The 22,184-nt window shown below is 41.4% G+C and overlaps 1 long non-coding RNA gene across 1 annotated transcript in view; it reads right to left on the reverse strand.

The window, feature by feature from the left end:
- Window positions 1-6,565: 6,565 nt before the first annotated feature.
- The window catches only part of LOC115941542 (uncharacterized), a 40,147-nt gene continuing 24,528 nt past the window's right edge, over window positions 6,566-22,184 (reverse strand). Inside the window, exons 2-3 of the long non-coding RNA XR_014147287.1 lie at window positions 7,592-7,875; window positions 6,566-7,383 (exon numbers count right to left, since the gene is read on the reverse strand). This is a non-coding gene — a long non-coding RNA (uncharacterized LOC115941542). The remainder of the gene's footprint in view (window positions 7,384-7,591; window positions 7,876-22,184) is intronic.

Genomic DNA, 22,184 nt, shown 5'->3' on the forward strand with positions numbered 1-22,184 from the left:
TGGGAGAGGTCCCTTGGGACATCGGCGGCAACCACAGCATGGCATTCTGCCCGAGGAATGTACCAGGGGCTTGGGGAAGTCCTCCCCCAAAAGGCAGGATCTCGCTGGTGAAGCCACATTGCAGTCCCGATGGGAAGGGTTACAGAAGGATCAGCAAGTGCAAGGCAGAAACACACCGGGGGACAGCGTGTCATGTTGAGGGACCTGGAAGCAGTTCAGGGTGTCCCTGGTACCCTGATGTGGTGTAGGAGTCGGGGGAGGTGGGCAGGAGAGGGAAGGCTAAGGTGACCCCTGAGGACCTGGGAAGGCCACACTGAGCAACATGTACATTATTCCATGGGCGCAGGGGTTTCAAGCAGGGGAGAGTTTCTGAGCAGGGAGACATATGGTTGGGTCTGTGTTACAGAAAGATCCTTTGGGATCTAACACCCTGCCGGTCCTGGGGGGTGGAGGATGAAGTCTGGGGGAGGGAGAGCTTAGGCTGAACAAGACATGATGAAGCCAGACTGAGGCCAAACAAACAAGGACACTAGAAGAACTTAAGGCCACTGGCACCTAAAGCTACAGGAACCATTAAACCGGTCCAACTCCTAGCCAGACTAACATCAAACTTGACGTTAAAGGTCTGTATCAGTCCCTTTATCTAATAAATCATGCATTATAAGCCTTGCTAAAAGGCAAGAAAAAAAAAACCAGACTGAAGAAAAGAGCAAGAATCAGAACCAAACTCAGATATGACACAGAGTTTGGAATTACAGATAGGAAATTTAAAATAACTATGACTCGTATGTTAAGGGCTTGGGATATTATGATTTGTCAGAAATATATATTTGGTCATTCAGATGACCAAAAGATATTTCTTCTCATATATTTGGTCTTCATCCATGGGTCCTGGCTCACAGCTCATAAAAACCCTTGGCATTTCCTCAGTAATAAGAGCAATTTGGTTATAATATTTGGTCTCTTGTCCTCAGTTCTGGAAACCACTTGAGAGCCATAAAGGTGAAATGGGTGTCTTGTTATTCATTATAAGCCCCTTTATACTACAACTGGGTTTATGGGGGTTTTTTTCTAAGATTTATTTATTTATTTTAGAGAGAAAGAGAAAGTGCACAAGCAGGGGGAGGGGCAGAGGGAGAGAGAGAATCTCAATCAGATTCAGTGCTGAGCTCATGGCCTGAGCCAAAGCCAAGAGTCAGATGCTCAGCTTATTGAGCCACCCAGGTGCCCCTCATTTTTAGCTTGAATAATTTGTGTGTGTGTGTGTGTGTGCATTCTTTAGGATTTTCTATTTATGGGATTATGTAATATGTAAATAGAAATAGTTTTTCTTCTTCCTTTCCAATATAGATGCCTTTAATTTCTTTTTATTGCCTACTTGCCATGGCTAGAACCTCCAGTACAATGTTGAATAGAAGTGACAAGAACAGACATCCTTGTTTTGTTCTTGATCTTAGGGAGAAAGCTTTGTTTTTCAACATTAAGTGTGATGTTAGCCCTGTGGTTTTTGTAGATATCCTTCAACAGGTTGAGGAAGTTCCCTTATACTTCAAATTTTTTGAGTGTGTTTATCATGAAGAGGTGTTGAATTTTGTCAGATGTTTTCTCTGCATCTATTGAGATGATGTTCATGTGGTTTTTGTCCTTTATTATATGGTGTATTGCATAATTGATTTTCAGATATTAAACCAACCTTTATTCTTTTTATTTTATTTTTAAAATATTTTGTTTAGGGGTGCCTGGGTGGCTCAGTCGTTAGGCGTCTGCCTTTGGCTCAGGTCGTGATCCCAGGGTCCTGGGATCGAGCCCCACATCAGGCTCCCTGCTCGGCGGGAAGCCTGCTTCTCCCTCTCCCACTCCCGCTGCTTGTGTTCCCTCTCTCGCTATGTCTCTCTGTCAAATAAATAAAAATAAAATCTTTTAAAAAAATAAATAAATAAAATATTTTGTTTAAAACCAACCTTTATTCCTGAGATGAATCCCACTTGGTTATGGTATATATACCTTTTTTATACATTACTGGGTTCAATTTTCTAGTATTATGTTGAGGATTTTTGCGTACACTTTAATGAGAGATATTGGTGTGTGGTTTTCTTGTAATATCTTTGGTTTTGGTATCAGGGAATACTGGTTTCAAAGAATGAGTTAGAAAGTGTTCCTTCCTCTTCTGTTTTTTGGAAGAGTTTGTGAGGAAACTGAATTTGTTTGTGAGGAAACTCATTCATTTTTTCTTCAAATGTTCGATAGAATTCTCCAGTGAAGTCATCTGGGCTTGCGCTGTGTGCGTGTGTGTGTCAAAATTTTTAATGACTAATTCAGTCTTTTTCCTTGTTGTAGGTCTGTTCAAGTTTTCTATTTCATCTTGAGTCAGTTTTGGTCATTCGTGACTTCCTAGGAATTTGTTCATTTCATCTAATTTATCTAATTTGCCAGCATACAGTGCATAATATTCCCTTATACTTCTTTTTATTTCTGTAAGGTTGATAGTAATATTCCCTCTTTCATTCCTGACTTTAGTAATTTGAATTCTCTCTCCTTTCTCTCTCTCTGTCTCTCTGGATGTTCCCTCCACCCCTTACTCCCAGTCAGTCTAGGTAAAGGTTTGATAATTTAAAAAAAAGGTTTGATAATTTTGTTGGTCCTTTCAAAGAACCAAGTTTTGGCTCCATTGATTTTTCTCAATTTTTTAAATTCTTTATATCATTAATTTTTACTCTAATCTTCATTAGTTCCTTTCTTCCTCTTGCTTTGGGTTTAGTTTGCTCTTCTTTTTCCAGTGTCTACATATATATAGTTAGGTTATTGATTTGAAATCTTTTCATTTATTAATATAGTTGTTTACAGCTGTAGGTTTCCCTCGAGCCTCTGTGTTAGCCACAGCCCCTAAATGTTGGTATGTTGTGTTTTCTCTTTCATTCATCTCAAAGTATTTTCTAATTTCTCCTGTGATTCTTCTCTGGCTAATTGGTTAGTTAGGTGTGTGTTGTTTAATTTCCACATATTTGTGAAATCTCCAAATTTCCTTCTGTTATTAATTTCTCATTTCCCTCCATTGTGGTCAGAGAATGTGCTTTCCACAATTTTGATCCTTTTAAATTTACCGAGGCTTGGGCGCCTGGGTGGCTCAGTCGTTAAGCGTCTGCCTTCGGCTCAGGTCATGATCCCAGGGTCCTGGGATCGAGCCCCGCATCGGGCTCCCTGCTCCGTGGGAAGCCTGCTTCTCCCTCTGCCACTCCCGCTGCTTGTGTTCCCTCTCTCGCTGTGTCTCTCTCTCTGTCAAATAAATAAATAAAAATCTTTAATAAAATAAATTTACCGAGGCTTATTTTATGGCCTATCATATGGTCCCTTCTGGAGAAGTTTCCAGATGTACTTGAGAAGAATGTGTTTTCCGCTACTGTTGGGTGATTCTGCACCGTCTTTGGTTTTTTGACATTTAAAAAAATAAATAATGTTTATCCAAATTAATTTCACCACTTCCAGATATTTGCAAATTATCAGACTCACTTCTCATACCAGGATTTATCTAAGGTGTCCAGTAAAACCAGATGAGCCCTGCTCAAAAAGTCCTCTACTCATTGCAGGAATATCATTGAAATAGCCATTTCTGACAGGTAGCATATCCTAACACACACTACAGACTTTCCACTCTTGAGTGGATTGCTTAATCTCCAACTGCAGTTTCCTCACCTCAAAAATGCAATACCTGCTTTGCAACTTTGCTTTGAATATTAGGAACACTGCATAAAGCACCCATGTCAATGTCTGCCATGTAATGGCAGATGCTCAATAATGCTCAATAAACATGAGTCATAATCACTATTAGGCTATTTATATGCATCCTGTCTAGTTTAATATGTAGTACACCATAAACTAGGTATTATTAAATAATGATATTAGGAGTGCCTGGGTGGCTCAGGTGGTTAAGTGACTGACTTGATTTCGGCTCAGGTCATGATCTCAGGGTCAGGGGATCAAACCCGCATCGGGCTCCATGCTCAGCCCTGAGTCTGCTTGAGATTTTAACTCTCCTTCCCCCTCTGTCCTCCACCTGCTCGCTCGCTCTCTAAATACATACATACATAAATCTTTTAAAACAATAATGACATTATTAAATCTGTATTTCCTTCCTTCATAAATTAGACATTATTGGAAAAACTGAGGCTATAGTTAAGTGACTTGCTTAAGTTACCTACGTGGAGAGTAAATGCCTGAATTTCAACTCTGGTTTATTTCATTGGAAAGTCAATTTTCCTACCACTGTTGGAAAAATCCTTTCCTCGAGCCTTTTTTTTTTTTTTGCATTTGGGGTTTAAGAACAGAAAGAAAGAAACTTGAATCAGGCTATGCTGAATTATCAGAGAAGAAATAATAAGGAAGCAGAGACCATGACATATTTTTTTAAGTTTTTATTTTATTCACCCGGTGCTCATCCCAAGTGCCCTCCTTAATTCCCATCACCTATTTCTCCCATCCTCCCACCCACCTCCCTTCTGGTAACCCTCAGTTTGTGCTCCGTAGTTAAGAGTCGGTGTCTTGGTTTGTTTCTCTCTCTCTCTCTCTTTTTTTCCTTTGCTCCTGTGTTTTGCTTCTTAAATTCCACATATGAGTGAAATCAAATGGTGTTTGTCTTTCTCTGACTGACTTATTTCACTCAGCATACTACCCTCTAGCTCCATCCACATTGTTGCAAGTGGCAAGATTTCATTCTTTTTTATCGCTCAATAATATTCATATATATATATACATATATACATATACCACATCTTCTTTATCCATTCATCTATTGATGGACACTTGGTTGTTTCCTTATTTTGGTTATTGTAAATAATGCTGCTACAAATGTATCCCTTTTGAATTGGTGTTCTTGTATTCTTTGGGTAAATACACAGTAGTGTGATTGCTGGATCATAAGGTAGTTCTATTTTTAACTTCTTGAGGAGCCTCCATACTGTTTTCCAGAGTGGCTGCACCAGTTTGCATTCCCACCAACAGTGTAAGAAGGTTCCCCTTTCTCCACATCCTTGCCAACACCTGTTGTTTCTTATATTGTTGACTTCAGGCATTCTGACAGGTGTGAGGTGATATCTCATGTAGTTCTGATTTGCATTTCCTTGATGATCAGTGATTTTGACATCTTTTCATGTGTCTGTTGGCCATGTGGATGTCTTCTTTGGAGAAATGTCTGTTCATGTCTTCTGCCCATCTTTAAATTGGATTATTTTGGGGGAGGGTGTTGAGTTGTGTAAGTTCTCTATGTATTTTGGATACTAAGCCTTTGTCAGATGTGTCATTTGCAAATATCTTCTCCCATTCTGTAGGTTGCCTTTTAGTTTTGTTAATTGTTCTCTTTGCTGTGCAGAAGCTTTTCATTTTGATGGAGTCCCAATAGTTTATTTTTGCTTTTATTTCCCTGGGCTCAGGGGACCTACCTAGAAAAAAGTAGCTGTGGCCAGTATCAGAGAAATTTGCTCTCTTCTAGGATTTTTATAGTTTCAGGTCTCATATTTAGGCTTTAAATGCATTTTGAATTTATTTTTGTATATGGTCTAAGAAAATAGGGGCACCTGGGTGGCTCAGTCGGTTAAGCATCTGCCTTCGGCTCAGGTTCCTGGGATCAAGCGCCATGTTGGGCTCTCTGCTCGCCAGGGAGTCTGCTTCTCCCTCTCCCTTTGTCTGCCACTCCCCCTGCTTGTGCTTTCTCTCTGTCAAACAAATAAATAAAGTCTTAAAAAAAAATAATAACATGGTGTAGATATGAAGTGCCTAGCACAGATAATAGGCGCTCAAATTTAATTATTTTTTACCTATCCTGGGAGACAGGGGGATTTATTCTTCCTGAAAAATGAGAGACCATTTTTTTTAGATGTATTTTCTTGCTTCCAAGCACAGCTTCTGCTAGTCAAGGTCCTATCACAGCTGTGGAGATTGTTTTTTTAAGTTTATTTATTGATTTAAGTAATCTCTACACCCAACATGGGGCTCGAACTCACCGCCCCGAGATTGAGAGTCACATGCTCTACGACTGAGCCAGCTAGGCGCCCCAAAGCGTGGAAAGTTAAAGCGTGTTGACATTTCTTTTTTTCTCACACCTATTGCTCTTGAACGACTTATACAATTTGGATGAGCCAAGCATAAAAGGGAGGACGTTGCTAAGTTTGGTTCAGATGACTAGGGAAATTCTGAGATTAGGACATGAGCTATTTCTGGCTTTTAGGTCTGAACCCAGATCTCTACTTTTAGAGGATTTTTCTCACATTGTACATTCTCATGAGTAGTAACAGTAACTAGCACGTTTCAGTGACTGGGGGACAGGAAACCCCTCACTTTGCAGATGGGGAAACAGGTCCAGGGAGGGTAAGGTTCTTGCCCACTAGTAAGGGGTGGGAGGCTGGTCTTCCAACCCAGTCTGTCTGCACTTTTCAATGGTTCTATGTTGAGTGACTGTACCCAAGCCTTGGGCCCTACCTCATTACAGTCGGGAGATTTCCCCTTTAACAGGGTCCTGTGTTGGCACTGTCCTCTCTTTGATAGACCCTCTCTTTGGCTTTCCTTTTCACAACTTCTACTCCTGCCTTCCCAGGGAGGACCCCTGATGGGATGAAGTGTGTTCCCAATAGAAAGAAACTCTAGGGAGAGTTTATTTTCCTGGAACAAATGGAGAAGACATTCTAGGCTCATTGGTTAAAATCAAGTCTACCTACAAAGCCCTATAATCTGAGCTGCTATTCCCCCCACCATCCCCTTCCAAGTTTAACTAAACATAGAGAGCGCAGAATGTTGCATGACAGCCTATACAAGAGGAAAATGGTCCCCCCAGACATTTAACCACAAGAATTTTGTTGTTTTGGGGGGCACCTAGGTGGCGCAGTCAGTTGGGCATCTGACTCTTGGTTTTGGCTCAGGTTGTGATCTCAGGGTTGTGGGATTGAGCCCCGCGTCGGGCTCCGCGCTCAGCACAGAATCTGCTTGAGATTCTCTCTCTCTCTCTCTCTCCCTCTGCCTCCCCCTCTAAAATGAATAGATAAATCTTAAAAAAAAAAAAAAAGAGGTTTTTTTTTTGTTTTTAATTTAATTTGAATGCCTCTGTGCAGAGTACCACCACCTTGCTGTAGAAACCAGCTGTTTCACCTTTTCCAAGGTATTTAAGTTTTTCAACCCTTGATCCCCCCATTTTCTGAAGAAGCACTAAGTAGACCCTCAGGGAAGACCCTGCTTCGTTTCTAGAAGAGATGCAGAGTCAAATCTTTTAATTTCAGCAATTCTTGAAAAGCTGCATTTTGTTTGATCTTAAGTAAGCGGGAGGCTCTGGGAAACACTGACATATATGTCCCGGTCATGAATTGTAGACAGGCTGGTTAAATAGCTTCTTTTTGGGGGCGCCTGGGTGGCTCAGATGGTTAAGCGTCTGCCTTCGGCTCAGGTCATGATCCCAGGGTCCTGGGATCGAGTCCCCATCGGGCTCCCGGCTCGGCGGGGAGCCTGCTTCTCCCTCTGACCCTCTCCCCTCTCATGCTGTTTCCCTCTCACTCGCTCTCTAAAAAATAAATAAAATCTTAAAAAAAAAAAAATAGCTTCTTTTTGTGGCGACTCTGACCTGAGTGTCTACAGGGAGAAAGTTTGCAGGACCATAAACCCCTTCCAGGAAGAACAAAAGAAGGCACACCTCTTTATGGAGGTCTTCCTGAGGCTAATCTCTCGGACTTCTAGAAGGACGGTATGAGTTCGCATCATGTGCATTGGCAATGGAAGGCACTGTGTGTTCACAGCTGTGGTTTAGTTGAGATGTGGTTATGTGAATGCACTGGAAATCACCCAGGGCTCGAAGACTAAAGAAAACTGAGGAAGATGTCAACAGGACTCCCATTTTAATCTCTAGGAAAAAAAGCAGAGGCGTTATTTATTTATTTATTTTTAAAGATTTTATTTATTTATTTGAGAGACAGAAAGAGAGCACAAGCAGGGCAAACAGCAGAGGGAGAGGGAGAAGCAAACTCCCCACTGAGCAAGGAGCCCGACACAGGGCTCAATCCCAGAACCCTGAGATCATGACCTGAGCTGAAGGCAGATGTTTAATGGACTGAGCCATCCAGGCACCCCAAAAAAGCAGAGGTTTTAAATGACAAAAGGAAAGTGTACTGTTTAGGACAAGCCTTTATGTGGAAGTAACACAAGAGTAGGAAACTCTGAATTGACAAATGACCACCACCACCAAAAGACACTTTTACTCTTTTTTTTTTTAAGATTTTTATTTGTTGGGGTGCCTGGGTGGCTCAGTCGGTGAAGCGTCTGCCTTCGGCTCAGGTCATGATCCCGGGGTCCTGGGATCAAGCCCCGCATCGGGCTCCCTGCTCAGCAGGGAGTCTGCTTCTCCCTCTGACCCTACCCCCTCTTGTATCCCTCTTTCTCAAATAAATAAATAAATAAATAAGTAAAAAGACTTGCCCTCCAGCTTTGAACAGCCCAGAACAGACTGCCCGCACCGGGTGGCCCGGGAACCAATCGCCGTCATACACTATCGCCCTGATTAACCTGCTCGGTCCCTCACAAGGAGGAAGATTCAGGAACCAGCGCGTCTTCAAGGCCAGGATCACCGGACTCTCCCTTTTGCTCAAGGAGAGTAAAAGAAACAGGGAGTGGTCAGTCCTTCAATAATTATCTGTTGAACCAACTGCTGTGCAGCAGTGACTGACCCCCTCCTCCCCGGAGCAGACATCCTGATGAGGACCTCAGACATCACACACATTAGCCAAGGGGACCGTGGTTACAAAAGGTAAGTCTGGGATATATGGGAACATGAATGGGGAGCCGATCTACTCCAGGACGCGAGATGAGGGAACCCTTCTCTCCGACAGTGGCTTGCCTTTCATTGCCATTTGAAATTTCTTCATAAAAAAATAAAATAAAGTTAAATAAAAAAAAAAATAAAATAAAATAAAATAAATAAAAAATAAAAAAAGAAATTTCCTCATGAAGAGCAGACCCAGTGAGAGGGCTTTCTCAGGCTGAGTCCTGAGATTCAGGCTATGTGAATGCACTGGAAATCACCCAGGGCTAAGAGACTAAAGAAAACTTTAGGGGTCCACCCTAAAGAAAAATAAAGTTGGACTACTATTCAGCCATCAAAAAAAAAAAGAAAAAGAAAAAAGAAATCTTGCCATTTGCAACGACGTGGATTGAACTAGAGGGTATGATGCTAAGCGAAATAAGTCAATCAGAGAAAGACATGTATCATATGATCTCACTCATATGTGGAATTTAAGAAACAAAACAGAGGAGCATAGGGGAAGGGAGGAAAAAAAAAAAGATGAAACCAGAGAGGGAGACAAACCCTAAGGGATTCTTAACCATAGGAAACGGAGGGTTGCTGGAGGGGACGTAGGTGGGGAGATGGGGTAACTGGGTGATGGGCAGTAAGGAGGGCACGTCATGCAATGAGCACTGGGTGTTATATAAGATGAGGAATCACTGACCTCTACCTCTGAAATCTCTGAAATTAATTGAATTTAAATTAAAATTAAAAATGGGGAAAAAAAGAATCCTGGGAGCTCCTGTTTTTGATGTCTTGAAATGGCTTGAAAAAGCTCAAGTTAGATTGCTGCTGGGTGAAAGACCACAGGGACAGAGAGGTTCTGGACGATGAGAGGCTCTCTTGGACACTGGGCCTCAGCCAAGCTCCCAGCAGAGTGCCGCTTCATGAGTGAGCTCAGCCTACACCAGCAAGAAACCGCCACCTGAGCCCAGACAACCTCCAGAATTCTAGGAAATAAATTATTGTCGCTTTAAAAAAATAATAAGATAAAAATAAAGTAAGCTCTACACCCAACATGGGGCTTGAACTCACGACCCTGAGATCAAGGGAGATATGCTCTGCCCACTGAGCCAGCCAGGTGCTGTACTTGTCTATTTAGACATCTGTTTGCCTTCTACACTCGTTGTTCCTCAAGTGCAAGAAGGTGTTTTATGTAACAATATGGAACTCAAACATAACCTATCCATAAATAGACCTCAATTTTCCAGGCTTTAGGAATCATTCTTTTCTTTAAACCCCTGGGGAAGCAACAATCCAGACCCCAGGAACTCGCCAGTCCCCGCGCACTCACTCTCTGTGGGTCACTTTGCCACTGTCACCACCCTCCCCATCCCATGTGGCCTGAGTATGAGCAGGAGACCCTCTTCTTATTCCCCCAAATAAAGATAACAGGATATAATAGGAAAACCTTATTGAAGACTCCAGGACAACAGAAAAGAACTTCTGTTTCAGTGCAGAAAAGGTAATTTAAAAATAAGATAAGAGATACCAATTATTTCATTCAACACATAATCTTAAGCTTCTGTGCCAAGCACTGTTCAAGGTTTTGGGCATAAGGGCGCCTGGGTGGCTCAGTCAGTTAAGCGTCTGCCTCTGGCTCAGGTCATGATTCCGGGGTCCTGGGATCGAGTCCCGTGTCAGGCTCCCTGCTCAGCAGGGAGCCGGCTTCTCCCTCCCCCTCTGCCCCTCCCCCTGCTTGTGCTCGCTTGCACTCTCTCTCAAACAAATAAATAAAATCTTAAAAAAAAAAAAAAGATACTGAGCATATAGCGATTAACAAGACAGACACAAAGTCCCTACTTTGAGGGGCTTGCATTCCTACCAGGGGGAGAGAGAGAGAATATGAACACACTCTGATTTCAGGGAGTGGTAAGAGCTAGAGCTATGATTAGCCAGGTTGATTAAGGGGCTACTGACAGGGATGGCAGTGCTTCTGGGGGTGAGGGGGTGGGAGGAAGGATCTTCAGCCAGATTTTCTGTTCAAACCAGGATTTGAGGCCAGATAGTAGTAGCTTTGAGACAGGATCATTTAAAAAAAAAAAAAAATGTAGGCACACGGTTAAACTCCTATGGGGGGCGGGGCAGCAGGGGCAATGCTGGGGAAGAGGGGTGGGCGATGGTGAAATTCTCACCCCAGCTGCTGCCCAGATTGGTGAAAAGGAAGGTGTGGGCACAACTTGTTAATGAGCGTGGAGCTCAGGGCCTCTTACAGACAGCTTGCTCGGGTGGGTCTGAATCATTCATCTTGAGTCCCCTTTCCTGCAAGCTACAAAGAACGCCTCCTAAAAAAGCCAGCTCCTTTCTACCTCCCTGGAGAAGTCAGAGGAGGTTTCTTCAGGAGGCAACAGGAGGAACACTGGTTTTAAGTATCGTCCCTATGTTAATTACAATTCTTGTTCCCCAGGAATAGGACACAGAAGAACAGAGACGTGAGCTGGTTTGGTTCTCCTCCCTATTAATGCATGGCCCCACTGGTGGCAAACTGCAGTGTTTTTGCTTATAAAAATATCTTAATGAGGGGGTGCCTGGGTGGCTCAGTCGTTTAGGCGGCTGCCTTCAGCTCAGGTCATGATCCCAGGATCCTGGGATCGAGTCCCGCATCGGGCTCCCTGCTCAATGGAGAGCCTGCTTCTCCCTCTCCCTCTGCCTGCCTCTCTGCCTACTTGTGCTCTTTCTCTAGCTCTCTGTCAAATAAATAAATAAAATCTTTAAAAATATATATATATATATATCTTAATGATTCCTCTGATGTCTTAAAAATGACGCAGCCAAGAGTTTGCAAGCTAATAAACTTCTCACACTCAAACCAATGACTCCCTGGTGACTGTTTTTCTAGAACTTTGCATTTTAATTCTATTCCTTTCCTCTGTTGGACTCAGCCTCCTTTTGGTTAAATACCATTCTGGAAAAGAGGGGGGACCTTTAAGATTCGGGCGGTTTAGGTCTTTATGCAACAAAATTATTCAGCCTCTGAGCCTTTCTAAATGAGAGGTAAAAGTACCTCTGAATCTTGAGGATTAGGTGAGACCCTCATCATATGGAAAGTCTATTAACTCTTCATGCCGACAAACCCAGAGGTTCACATTCTATTCCACAAAAAGGACGTAACTTTGCTCTATATACAAACATAAAGTGAAATGGCATTAGATAGTTTTTCCAGGGACTTCAACCAAGGAAGGAAAAGATTCCCCAAAGAGCTAAACACAGACATTTGCAACGACATGGATGGAGCTGGAGAGTATGAGGCTAAGTGAAATAAGTCAGTCGGAGAGAGACAAATAGCATACGATTTCACTCACATGTGGAATTTAAGAAACAAAACAAACTAGCAAAGGGAAAAAAATAAGAGAGAGAGAGAGACAAACCAAGAAACAGACTCTTAACTATAGAGAGGTCACCAGGGGGGAAGGGGAGGTGGTGGGGGGATGGGGGAAACAGGTGAAGGGGAGTGAGGTGTGCACTTGTGATGAGCACCGGATGTTGTATGTAAGTGTTGAATCACTAAATTGCACACCTGAAACTAATATTATACTATATGTTAACTGGAATTTATTTTTAAGATTTTATTTATTTGAGAGAGAGAGAGCACATGAGCAGGGGGGAGGGGCAGAGAGAGCCGAAGGAGTAGACTCCCTGCCAAGCAGGGAGCCCGATGTGGGGCTCAATCCCAGGACCCTGGGATCATGACCTGAGCCGAAGGCAGACGTACAACAGACAGAGCCACCCAGGCACCCAACAAACTGAAATTTAAATAAAAGCTAAAAAAAAAAAAAAGGCTAAACATAGAATTAGCATATGACCCAGCAATTCCACTCCTAAGTATATGCCCCAAAGAATCGAAGACAGCGACTTAGACACTTGCCCATCAATGTTCTAAACAGCACTATTCACAATGGTCAAAAGGTGGAAACAACGCAGTGTCTGCCAACAGTTGAATGGATAAACAAAATGCAGCCTATCCACGCAAGGGGACATTAGTCAGCCCTAAGAAGGAATGAAGTTCTGACATGTGCTATGACATGGATGAACCTTGGAAACATTACGCCAAGTGAAAGAAACCTGACACAAAAGGACACATATTTATGATTCCACTTGCATGAAATATCTAGAACTAGGATCCAAGTGCCCCGTCTTACTGATTTTTTGAAAAGTTATGCAAGTAATACATAAATGTTCTCATTGGAAACCCATGCATTTTTTTTCCAGGAAAATTCAAAAGTTCCAAATTGCCATATCTCTCTGGATATCTGAGGCTGGATGAGCTTTCATGATCGCAAACCAGATTCTACCTTTTAATTTCCCTTTTTTTTTTTTTTTTTTTTAGTGAGGTGAACTCCAAACCTCAGAACTATCCTCAGTGCTTTCCTCTCCCTAGCTCCACATTCCAGTCAATCCGTAAACTCTTCCTTTGAAATGATGGGTCCTTAAGCTCCCCTCTGCCAAGCTCCCCTCTGCCAAGCTCCCCTCATCACCTTGTGACTCCGTCCTTTTGCATCCCTGACCTGAGCTCCTTGCTGTCTGATGTAGGTCTCTCTACTCTGTGCTGTACACCAGGGATTGGCCAATTCTTCCTGTGAGAAGAGCCACATAACAAATATTTTAGGCTCTGTGGGCCATACAGTCTCTATAGCAATGACTCAATTCTGCCTTTTTGGCATGAAAACAGATAGATGTAAAAGAATGGAAGTGGCTGTGTTCCAATAAAACTTTATTTACAAAAACAGGTGGGGGGGCCAGAGTTTGACAACCTCTGGTGTACCCCACAGAGTATACACCTCCACCCTCAAATGTCATTTAAAATAGGATTCCCCTTTATAAAGCAATCATCAATGGCTCCTCGCCACCTAGAAGACAAATTTCAAACTCTACAGCTTAGTGTTCGGGTTCTCCTGATCAGATCTCTCTACCTGCCTTTCCAAGCCTAAAAGTGCCTCTGCTAATTGAATAACTCCTCTGTTCCAGCCAGATGGTCACCTAAGGAAGTCAATTCAATTTTTCCCATCTTAACTTTACTCTTCACATGTCTCTTACCCAGAAGGTCTCTTTTCTCCCCAAGATATTCAGATTATAGCCATTCTTCACCCCCTGTCTCAAGCCCTACCTCTCATGGAAGGCATCCCTGACAAGCCCAACTTTTTTTTTTTTTTTAAGATTTTATTTATTTTTTGACAGAGAGAGACACAGCGAGAGAGGGAACACAAGCAGGGGGAGTGGGAGAGGGAGAAGCAGGCTTCCCGCTGAGCAGGGAGCCCGACGCGGGGCTCGATCCCAGGGCCCTGGGATCATGACCTGAGTGGAAGGCAGACACTTAATGACTGAGCCACCCAGGCGCCCTGACAAGCCCAACTTTTGACAATTACTCCTTCTGGCACACCTCGTCTCTCTTGGCATTTAGCCTAGAGTTTTTGTTTGAGTTGTAATAAAGAGAACGAAGTACAGCTACTGTTTGTCTGGAGGTACCAGGCTTCTCAGAGGACACGGCTTGCTGTGTTTGTTGTGATCCACAGTCTGAGTCTCAACTTGGAGTCCAGAAATGGAATACAGCCAGGACTCATGAATGGCTTCAACTGGGTAAATGAGACACCGAAACAGTAATTTATAGTGAACCAGGTTAACAAATTTCTTAAATGAGAGTCCCCCAGGGAGAGTGTAATGATTACTGGAAGGTCGCTTGAGCCAGATCGACCCTCAATGACAGAGGTCCTCAGGCCCAGACAGGATGCCACCACCATCTCACTGCAGGGACAGACCCGCCCGGGACACTAACATGGTCTGACTCTCTGGCTCTGCTTTCCTGGGTATAAGCCCCGTTCTTTAAACACAGCTTCTCTGAGGCTCAGTAGAATGGATTGGATTTCAATTTTGGTTAAACGCAGTTCCTAAGGACGTACTGGCCTGTTTGGTTGGATGTTTGCAAATTTCTTTGCACAGATGCCTCCTGAAATGTCTGCAGTAACTATCCTCATCCTCGTGTATTGGTTCTTTCAAGAGTCAGTCTCTACCCTTGGAGATCGTTTTTCAAGTTTGGAGGGTAATGTATTTCGCCTCCTTTTTTACTGACCATATTGTGTTTATGTCTCATATGCCTAGTAGGCATGGAAGCTTCTGTAGGAAAGAACTGTCTGTAATCCCCTTGCTACTCAAAACTGTCTCCTTACCACAGACTTACTAAGTCACACCTGCATTTTAACATCGTGATGAATCGTGCAAATTTTTAACAGCTTTAATTCACCCAGTTAAGGTACACTATTCAGTGGTTTTCAACATTTTTACAGGGCTGTGAAACCATTACAAAATCCAATTTTAAAACATTTTCTTGACCTCCAAGAGAAACCCGTATCTATTAGCAGTCACTCCCCCCTCCATTTTCCCACTGCTGTCCTCCTCAGTCCTTGGCAACTAATAATCTATTTTCTGTCTTTCTAGATTATAATCTATTCTGAATACTTTATATACATGGAATCATACAACATGTGGTTTTTTGTAACTGGCATCTTCCATTTAGCATAATGTTTTTAAGGTTCATCCATATTGTAACCTGTCAGTACTTCATTCCTTTCTATGACTGAATAATATTCTATTGTATGGACATACCACATTTGGTTTATCTGTTCATCCATTCATGGACATATGAGTTCACAAAGCTATTGTAAATAGTGCCGCTATGAAACATGTGTGTACATGTTTGTTTGGTGCTTATGTTCAATTTTCTTGGAATGGGACTGCTGGACCAACTGGCAACTCTGTTTAAGTTCTGGAGGAACTGCCAAAATGATTTGTAAAGCCACTGCACCATTTTAGATTTTCATCATCACTGCACACGGATTCTAGTTTCTCCACATCTTATCTGCCTTTTTGATTATAGCCATCCTAATAGGTATAAAGTGGTATCTCATCACAGTTTTGATTTGTCGTTCCCTAATGACTAATGATGTTGAGCATCTTTTCATGAGCTTATTGCCAGAACACGTAACTTCTTTGGAGAAATATCTACTCAGATCCTTTGCCCACTTTTAAATTAGGTTATTTACCTATTTAAATTAGGTTTAGCATCTGACTGGCTCAGTTGGTAGAGCACACAACTCTTGATCTCGGGGTGCGAGTTCAAGCCCCAGGCTGGGCGGAGAGCCTACTTAAAAAATACATAAATAAATAAGTTAGGTTTTTTACCTTTTTATTTTTTTTAAAAAGATTTCATTTATTTATTTGACAGAGAGAGAGATGGTGAGAGAGGGAACACAAGCAGGGAGAGTGGGAGAGGGAGAAGCAGGCTTCCCACTGAGCAGGGAGCCCGACACGGGGTTCGATCCCAGGACGCCGGGATCATGACCTGAGCCGAAGGCAGATGCTTAACAACTGAGCCACCCAGGCACCCCTACCTTTTTACTATTGAGTTGTAGGAATTCTTTATGTATGCTGCATACTAGACTCTTCTCAGATATAAGATATGTGAATATTTTCTGTGGGTTGTCTTTTCACTTTCTTGTTTTAATCACATTGTCATAAATGTATGCACATGTATAAAAGATGATTCTAAGAGTGCTTGTATTTTGTTGTTCTTTTCACTTTCTTGATATTGATGCACAAGTTGCTAAGTGCTGATGAAGTCTAATTTCTCTATTTTTTATTTTGTTGTGTGCTTTTGGTGTCATATCACAAACCCTTTGCCTGACAAGAAGTTGCCCTTTATTTTCTTCTAAGTCTTTTATAGTTTTAGCTCTTGATTTGTGTGTATGGAGTGAAGTTGGGATCCGACTTCATTCTTTTGCAAGGGGATATCCAGTTGTCCCAGCACCGTTTGTTGAAGAGACTATTCTTTCCACATTTGTTAGAACAACTGTTCTGTATCCTTAGCACATTTGTCTTAGCATCCTTGTCAAAAGTCAACTGACCACAAATGTATGAGTTTATTTGTGGATTCTTTATTTTATTTCATCGATATATATGCCTAACTTTATGTGAGTCCCACGTTTTTTTTCTTTTTAGATTTTTAAAAATTTTTAAGTAATCTCTACACCCAACATGGGGCTCAAACTCAAAACCCCGAGATTAAGAGTCGCACGCTCTACTGACTGAGCCAACCAGGTGCCCCCAGGTTGTCTTGATAATTGCATTTTTGTAGTAACTTTTGATATCAGGAAGTATGGGTCCTCCCAACTTCTTTTTCAAGATGTGTTGGCCATTCTGGGTTCCTAAAATTTGCAAATGAACACCAGGATCAGCTTGTCAATTTCTGCAAGCAAGCTAGATGGGGTTTTGATGGGGATTGCACTGAGTCTGTAAGTCAATGTGAGAAGTATTGCCATCGTAACAATTTTAATGATCCATGAACATAGAAGGTTTGCTACATCCCATACATTTCAGTATGTTGTATTTCCTATTTTATTCATCCCAGAGTGTTTTCTATGCGTGATTTCTTCTTTGACTCATTGACTATTTAGGAGTGTGATATTTGATTTCCATATATTTGTGAATTTCCGAAAGTTCTTCTATTATTGAAATCTAACTTCCATTGTGGGCATAGGCCAGACTTTGTATGATTTCAATCCTTTTTAATTTATTGAAGCTTGTTTTGTGGCCTAGCATATGATCTGTCCTGGAGAATGTACTATGTGTGCTTGAAAAGAATGTGTATTCTGCTATTGTTGGATGGAGTATTATTCTAGAGATGTCTGTTGGGTCTGTTGGATTATACTGTTCTTTGAGTCCTCTACATCCTTGTTGCTCTTTTGCCTGATTGCTGTATCTATTCTTGAAAGTTGAGAATTGAAGTTTCCAAATATGATCGTTTAATTGTCCATTTCTCCTTGTTATTTTGTTGTTCCTTTATGCATCATATTTTGGGGGCTCTTTTGCTAGTTGCATATGTTTATAAAAAGTTGTAACAGAATAGATAAAACTTTATGACAAACATCTTACTCTAAAGTTAAAACTAAAGCATTGCTTTTATGAAGCATAAAAACAAGGAAGAAGTAACAGCAGCTGGGGTAGAAATTGTGAGCAAACAGGATAAGATAAAACATAATCTGTCAGAGCTCAGGAAAGAAGTGGAAGAATAATAAAATAAATTCATCACTGCAATGATAATGAAATTCAAAGACCTCCGAAGCAGATAAAGACCCTAAAGTACCCTAATAGAGGACACATATGGAGAAAGCAATCAGGACGAAGTTGAACTAAAGGTATTAAAAGAGGGGCGCCTGGCTGGCTCAGTTGATAGAGCATGCAACTCTTGATCTCGGGGTTGTGAGTTTGAGCCCCACATTGGGTGTAAAGATTACCTGAAAATAAAATCTTAAAAAAAAAAAGGTATTAAAAGGACTAGAGAGAAAATTACAGCTATAGAGAACAAACAGAAAGACTCATGTAAGGACAGTCCTTCAACAGGAAAATCAAAATAAGATAACAGAATATGTAAATATTTTAAAAAGACAAGAAGATTATAAGTTTCTAAATTACAGACCTGTACTGTCCAATACAGCAGCAACTAGCCCATGTGGTTATGGAAACTATAATTAAGTAAAATGTAAAATTCAGTTCTTCAGTCACACTAGCCACATTTCGAGTGCTCAGTAGCCACGTGTGCCTAGTGGCTGCCATACTGGACCACACAAGATCAGAACATTACATCGTCACTGAACGTTCTATTGGACAGCACTGTTACAGACCAATAACTTCTCATGAACAGAGGTACAAAATTTTTTTTTTAAGATTTTATTTATTTATTTGACAGAGAGACACAGCAAGAGAGGGAACACAAGCAGGGGGAGTGGGAGAGGGAGAAGCAGGCTTCCCTGAGGAGCAGGGAGCCCGATGTGGGGCTCGATCCCAGGACCCTGGGATCATGACCTGAGCTGAAGGCAGACGCTTAATGACTGAGCCACCCAGGCGCCCCCAAAGTACAAAATTTCTCAAAAAAATATTAGCATATCAAATCCAGTGGCATACAAAAAGGATGATATATCTGACTAAGGCGGGTTATCCCAGAAAACAAGGTTGCTTTAACATTAGAAATATCAACCAACCACCACATTAACCAAATAAGAGAGAAAAGACACAAGATTAGCTCTTTAGATGTCGAAAAAGCATCTGGAAAAATTCAAAACCCATTAATGATTAAAAAAAATACCTCGGTAAATTAAGAGGTGAAGGGAATTTCTTCAATCTGATAAAAGTCATCTACAAAAAAACCTCAACTAACATCTTAATTAATGGTGAAATACTGAATGACTTTCCCCCAAGATTAGGAAGAAGGTAAGGATGTCTGCTCTCATGATTACTATTCAGTGGTGCCCTGGAGATGCCAGCAAGAGCAGTATGTCAGGAAAAATAAATAGAAAGCACAAAGATTGAAAACAAGGAAGTAGGGGCGCCTGGCTGGCTCAGTCAGTGGAGCGTACCACTCTTGATCTCAGGGTCATGAATTTAAGCACCACGTAGGGTGCAGAGCTTACTTAAAATTAAAAAAAAAAAAAAGGAAAAACATGAGGAAGTAAAGTGGTCTTTATTCACAAATGCCATGATTGTATACATAGAAAATCCTAAGAAACATACCAAGAAAAAAACCCCAGTTGGAGTAATAAATGAATTTAGCAAATCACAGGTGAAAGGCCAATTCACAAATTTAATTGTATTTCCATATACTACCAATAAAGAAGTGAAAAACAAAAAGTTTTTTAAAAATACATTTTATAATAGCATCAAAAACATAAGATACTTAAAAATGAATTTGCAAAATATTTGCAAGACTTTTTCATACTTGCAACTACAAAACATTTCTCAGAGAATTTAAACACCTAAATAAATGGAGAGATATACCACGCTCATGGATTAGAGGTTTACATATTATTAGGATGTTAATTCTCCCCAATTTGATGTATAGGCCAATAAGCACATGAAAATTTGCTCAATATCATTGGTCATCAGAGAAATGCACACTAAAACTACAATGAAATACACTTCACACTCACAAAAAAATGAAGCTCATATTACAAAGACTGACTATACCAAATATTGTCAATGATGTGGCATGATTGGAATTCTCATACATTTCTGATGAGAGTGTAAAATGGTACAATCACTTTGGAAAAGAGTTTGGCATATTCTTATGAAATTAAACATACACTGACCCTATAACCCAGCAATTCCACCCCTGTCTATTCACCCAGAAATGAAAACATGCCCCAAAATACACTTGTTCAAGGATATTCATAAGAGTTTTACTCATAATTGCCCCAAGCTGAAAACAAACCAAATGTCCATTAATGGGAAAATAAATAGACAAATTGTGGTATACTCACACAATGGAATACTACTCAGCAATAAAAAGGACTTACTTATACATGCAACATCATGGAAGCATTTCACTTGTTTTTTTGAAGATTTTATTTATTTATTTATTTGTCAGAGAGAGAGGGAACACAAGCTGGGGAGTGGCGGGCAGAAGTAGAAGCAGGATCCCTGCTGAGCAAGGAGCCCCATGCAGGACTTGATCCCAGGACCCTGGGATCACGACCCGAGCCGAAGGCAGATGCCCAACTGACTGGGTGCCACCCGGGCATCCCAGCATGGAAGCTTTTCAAAAACATTATTTAGAGGCACCTAGCTGGCTCAGTCAGTGGAGTGTGCGACTCTTGATCTTGGGGTCATCAGTTTGAGCCCCATGTTGGGTATAGAGATTACTTAAAAAAAATATTTAAGTATTTTTTTAAAAACCCACATTATTTAAGCAAAAGAAGCCAGACACAAATAGTACATACTCTATGATCCCATTTCTGTGAAGTTCAATAATGGATAAACTATTATTATTATGTTACAGAACAGAGCCTAGCACTTCTCCACAAACTGACCTATAGATTTCAATACAATACCAATCAACATCCCTAATAGATTTTTTGTGTGGAAATTGTCAAGCTCCTTCTAAGATTTATATGGAAATGCAGAGGGCTGATTCCGAGAAGAAGAATGAAGTAGGGGGACCTTCCTACTGGACAAAGAGATGAAATCTACACTGTGGAGTTGGCACGTGGCTAACAGACCAAAAGAATAGCCTAGAAACAGGCTCAGGCATACATAGATATTAGGTTGACAACAAAGATATTAAATCAGAACAGTGTGGAAAGAACAGTTATTTATTTATTTTAGAGAGAGAGAGGGGAGGGGCAGAGGGAGGGAGAGAATCTCAAGTAGACACCCCGCTGAGCACAGAGCCCAACACGGTGCTCGATCTAACGACCCTGAGATCATGACCTGAGTCAAAATCAAGAGTCGGACGCTTAACTGCTTAATCAACTCAGTCACCCAGGTGCCCCAAGATTTTATTTTTAAGTAATCTCTACACCCAGCAGGAGCTCAAACTCACGACCCCGAAATCAAGGGTCCCAGGCTCCACTGACTGAGCCAGCCAGGGGCTCCTCAATTTCAATAAATCTTGCTCAGACAATTGGGTATCTACATGGAAAAAATAAAAACAACCCATATGTCACCTACACACAAATACCAGTTCTCGGTGGATTACAGATTTGTTTGGAAGAGGTGAATTGATACGGCTTCTAGAAAATAATAAAAGAAAATGTCTCCATGACTTTGGGCTAGAGAAGGATTTTTTAAATAGAACTAAGAAACTGTAACCATAAAGGAAAATATTGACCAAGCGGACTATTTTTAAGAACTGTTAATCCTGTGACACAATTGAGAGAACAAAGAGGCAAGCCACAGAGTAGAAGTAAATATTTGCAACACAAATAACCAAGAAAAGGTCTGTGTGTCCAGAATACCCAAAGAGACTCTGTCAATCAATAAGGCAGACAACCTGATACAAACAGGCAAAACATCTCTTCAGGAGGACAGCTAAATGGCTGCCACAGGGGCGCCTGGGGGGCTCAGTCAGTCAAGTGTCTGACTCTTGATTTCAGCTCAGGTCATGATCTCAGGGTCATGAGTTCAAGCCCTACGACGGGCTCCAAGGTCAGCATGAACTCAGCTTAAGATTCTCTCCCTTTTGCTCTGCCCCTCCCCACACTATTGTGCTCTCTAAAATAAATAAATAAATCTTTTAAAAAATGGCCAACATGGGGCACCTGGGTGGCTCAGTTGGTTAAGCGACTGCCTTCGGCTCAGGTCATGATCCTGGAGTCCTGGGATCGAGTCCCACATGGGGCTCCCTGCTCAGCGGGGAGTCTGCTTCTCCCTCTGACCCTCCTCCCTCTCATGCTCTCTGTCTCTCATTGTCTCTCTCGAAAATAAATAAAATCTTAAAAAATATATATTTAAAAAAAAATGGCCAACATAGCATGTTTTTGCTCAGTGTTACTGGGAATCAGGGAAATGCAAATGAAGACTACATTAAAATGCCAGTCACCTACAAAAAAGC

The sequence above is a fragment of the Leptonychotes weddellii genome, chromosome 7 (genome assembly GCF_054177405.1).
Source record: "Leptonychotes weddellii isolate Sample4059 chromosome 7, ASM5417740v2, whole genome shotgun sequence".
Taxonomy (NCBI): Eukaryota; Metazoa; Chordata; class Mammalia; order Carnivora; family Phocidae; genus Leptonychotes; species Leptonychotes weddellii.